The sequence below is a fragment of the Triticum urartu genome, chromosome 4A (assembly GCF_056163025.1).
Source record: "Triticum urartu cultivar PI428250 chromosome 4A, HENAU_Tu73, whole genome shotgun sequence".
Taxonomy (NCBI): domain Eukaryota; kingdom Viridiplantae; phylum Streptophyta; class Magnoliopsida; order Poales; family Poaceae; genus Triticum; species Triticum urartu.
Genome location: NC_141876.1, coordinates 604,276,578 through 604,281,296, shown reverse-complemented (window position 1 = coordinate 604,281,296; position 4,719 = coordinate 604,276,578).

Sequence of the window (4,719 nt, the reverse complement as noted above, 5' to 3'; positions counted from 1 at the left end):
GCGTCAACGCTTACGCAGTCGGTCTGCGTGGGTACATAGACAACACTCTCCCCTCTCGTTGCTATGCATCACATGATCTTGCGTGTGCGTAGGAATTTTTTTGAAATTACTACGAAACCCAACACTAAGTTGTCTTTGTTGTCCCTCCCTCCCACCCTTGCTTCTTAAGGACTCAGATTCCTTAATCAAGTATCCATGGTATCGATGGAAGTCTCTCCATTCTTTTCTTTCAATGTTCGTGTCTGGTGATTCTCATGAAGATTCTAACGGAGCTTCAAGTTCGTCACCCTTTACTCATTTTTTTCTTCTCCGGTGGTTTAAATTCAAGCGTTTTTGATTATATCTTTCTCCTCGTTTCAAATACCCTATCATGCCGGTGCTCCTCATATTCATTCACCTCTCGCTATTCTATTGTTCCGGAGTGCTCAAGATATCTCGAAGATTCGTGTTTCCACTCTACAGTCGTTCAAGATCTTTTGAGGATGTTATCTCATTCAAGCCATTTAATTCTATCGGTGCAATCTCTCTTTTATTCAACGGTGTTTTCTTTTGAGTGGGCCCTAACCCACAGGTCTTTTCCCAGGGTCTTACCTGACTCTTCTTATTTTTCCGGAGCTATCCTAAATTCATTTCAAATTTGACGTAAGAATGATTCATCATCGGTCTTATGTTTTCTCCAAGATCTTTCAAATTCTTTTCATCCTTGGCTCAACCTCTTCGTTTTGATTCTTCCGGAGTGCCTAAATAAGTCATGATGGCATTTCTCGTCGTCATTCTCAGATTTTGAAGACCGAAGAAGGCTTGTTCCTCCATATATTGCTCCATTCTATTCAAGATTCGTGATTCCACCTTGTTGCCATCCTCTCATAATTATATTCGATTGTGAGAATTCTTTTCACCCATCCGGAGCATTTCAAGGGTATTTTCAGTTCGATTATCCAGAGTCCATCATTTCAGAAGACTTGTTCATTCTCAGCTTTCAGCTCTCGTTCCCCAAATCTCACCGGTGCATCATTCAATATTCTCTAATCAGCTCATGATCTTTTGTTCTCGTGGATCTAATTTCCATCAAGTATTTTCATTCGTTCTCTAATTCCTTTCCGGTGATTTATCCCTTTACTTCGTTCTTTGTCAATGCTTACGGTGGTTCGTTCAAGATTTTTCTTCTTTCTTATCATATCAATTCATTCGTTGCTTCAATCCTACCGGTGGTTCGTTGAAGACCTTCTCAAGTTTGCGCTATATCTATCTTAATCCTTTCTACGAGAATAAGTAGTATGCCAAATCCGTTGCTTGTCATCAATCTAAATTGGTGAAGGTTAAGCATAATGTAATTCTTATTATTGTTTCATCCAAATGATTAATTCCCTATTCCGGAGGTTCATCAAAATTCTTGATCTCAATTATTCATCTTATCTTTTCTTCCCGGAGTTCCAACCTCTTTCAATTATATCGCCACGGAGATCCATCTAAATCATTACAAGGCTTCAATCTTATTCTTTTCGTCATTCAATTATTTTGGATCATTCTTTTATTACCAGAGTTCTTCACGGAGGTTCTACATGATGGTTCATCTATGATTTAATTCATTCTCGAAGTGTTCATCAAGATTCTTTTCTAAGAAGCTCAAGCTTTCTTCTTCTTGCAATCCGGAGTGCAATTCTTTCTACCATATTATTGGAGGTGGTATTATGTCATTCTTGATAATTTGAGTTCATGTTTCATGATTCACATGTTGTTAAGAATGAGGTATTTTAAATCCATCAATCTCGTCATTGGAGTTATCTGGGTTATATTCCACCTAAAGCCTTCCCTGAGGATTGTTGCTATCCATGGTGCTTATAAATGATCCAATTTCTTCATTTATCCTTTCCGGTGCGATAAGCTTCTCGTCTCCTTGTTCTTATCAATCCAATTCTTTTCCCGTGAGTGGCAGGTTGTCACCTCATAATTTGAGATGTATTCCATAAGACCATATCAAGCTTATCCTTTTTTCGTTGTTGGTTTTCCAACAACTCCGTCCGAACCTTATCCTAAGGATGCCTTTTCAAACTCTTTTGTGACAGAAGTTGGCTTTTCTTCTCCATTCTTTTATTTCAATGATCTAGCTTCTATTTCTCTCTTCCGGAGGCATTGCGATGTTGTTCTTTTCACCCATCATCTCGTTTTGTCAAAGATCATGTTTTTTTTCGTGCTTATCCATTTAACCGGAGTGCTGTCTGAAGCTGTTCTCCCTTGTTCCTCTTTTCTAGCGGTGTGTTTTCAATTTCGTTCATCTCCGTTGTATTCTTTCTTTCAATTTGTTCAACTTTTCAAGGTTTCTTGGTTTCACTCGTTTGTCAAAGAAGCAACTTAGTTTTACCTCTTCTCTTTCTCTTCCATTTTCCCTCCGGTGCCATTCTAGATCTTGGGACGAGATCCTCTCATAGTTGTGGAGTGTTGTGACGCCCCAAGGCCAGAGCTTCAGATGCCTTCCAGGGTTTCCGGGTTTTCATCGTGTGAGTTGTTGGTTTGTTGCATTCATCTTTGCATCATGTGCATTGCATCATGTCATAAATCTTTTGCATCTCAACTAAATAATTTGTGTGGATCTTCGATCCATTTAAATCGAGGGAAGGATGACTTCTCTTTATAATATATCCTCCCGATATTAGTGGAGCTATTATAAAATTATCCATTCTTATGGAATCACCTAAAACACACTTGCAAATTTCCCCATGCCTTTGTTATCTCGCTGCTTGACCTCGAACCTTGCCATTTATTCTTTCATCATTTTCCGGAGCTCTACCAAAATTCTAAACATTTTTGGAAACTCCTAGAACCTACCATAGTTCAAACCTTTTGAATTAAATTCAAAGAAATTTGAATTTATTATTTCAATCTTGGTCTTTCCTAATTTTCTCGGACCTAACATATTTTTGTGAGTCCGGGAAATTTATCCGCAAGTCCAACTTCGTTCTCTAACCCCCCCCACTTTCTTTCTTGTTCTTCTCTTGTTTTCTGATAAAGAAAATATTAAGAGAAAGAAGGGAGAGAGAGAGGCGGCCTACTCCACTGGCCACTTGGGCCTCCCCCCAGGCCGGCCCAACCATCTCCCGTTCCCTCAGCCCACCTAATCCCTAAACCTAACCTAGAGCCCGAGTCATCCCCACGCGCTCCCCTTCTCCTCAAACCCCCTCCTTCCTCGTTTTCCCTTCCGCCGCCGCTACCCACGGACGCGCTCGCAGCGCCAGGAGCCCGATCCCCTCGCTCGACTCCCTCAACCTCCCGCGACCTCCTCGACATCACGGTCCTCGCAGTGCCTCCCGAGCGCCATGGCCGCCGCCCGCTCCCTGCAGTCGCCCCTCGCTGGCTCCTGTAGGCCGCCGCCCGGCTCCCTCGCGCCACCACCACGCGAGTCTCCCTGCGCCCCTGCCTCGACCGCCTCTGCCTTGGCCTTCCTCGAGCTCCGCGCTGCTGCTCTGCTCCACGCGCCCGTCCTGGAGCTCGTCCGCCTCGGCAAGCCACCGCCGCGCCAAGTCCCCGCATCTCCGGCCGCTCCCCTGCAGCTCCTCATCCACCTCGTGTGCGACCTCCCCTGCTGCACTGCTGCAGCACCTTCAACACGCCTTCGCCTCCTGCTGCCGGCGCGCCGCCATATCTCCGTTGCCCGGCGACCCTCTGCATCCACCGGCACGCCTGCATGCCTCCTGCTCGCCTTGTCCCTCCTGTTGCCACGCCTCGAGCTCCATCCCGCGAACAACAGTTCCAGGCGAACCTTTCTCCTGCTGTTCCTGCCTTCCCATGGCCCTGAAAACCCACTGCTACTTCAGGCACCATGTCCACAAACCCTGCTGCCGTCGCATGCGACCAGTTCGTTCTGTCCCTTCGAACACTGTCAAGCAGAGCCTTTTGCCATGTTCTGTCTTGGATCACGCCAAGACCATCTCAAGCTCGACTACGGTGTGTTGTCCCAACCAAGACCACAAGTACCACGGCGGCCCTCCAAGAGTTTGGATTCGACAAGTTCGACAACGCTCTTGTACAACTACGTTACCAAGATCGGCAAGACCGATTACACGAACCAACATGTACCACTACGTCCGAAGACCTCGTACCCTTCAAGTACCGCGAGAACGTTTGTACATCTACCGTCGTCTTCGGAATCTCTAAGAACGTCAAGTACCCCTTCGAGATGACGAGACCGGCAAGTTTGGATGACCCCAAGTACCTCTTCGAAACGACCGAGTACCATTACCATCGGACGCTCGAACGACTGCAGGCCGAAACGTCAAGTTCCTCGATGAACCATGTACGGCTACCATTTCTCGCGGATTCACCTAAGCACCATGATATGGACGACCCTACAAGTTACCGTTGCCGTGTACGACTAACGTCGCCTTGGAGATGTTGGGTTCATCAAGTTCCTCTTCGGAAAAGTACCACTACTTCCCTCGATGACCCGTGAACGACTACTTCCTCTACTTCCCTCGACGAACTCGAATCGTCCCGTTTGCACGCTTCGAAGGTATAACCTTGAGACGACGTCCGTGAACGAATGCTTGCGATGTTTGAGATGCTCGTGTTTGCACCGTGTCCAAATTGTCACTCGTTTCCTTGTCGCCAACTCGTGGGACACCCGGAATCCGGGAGCGCCCCACCATTTTTTGCACGCATCCGCACACTTCTCCTTTGCATCGGTATCTCAATCGAGTTACCGGAACTGGAACGCTGCCGTGG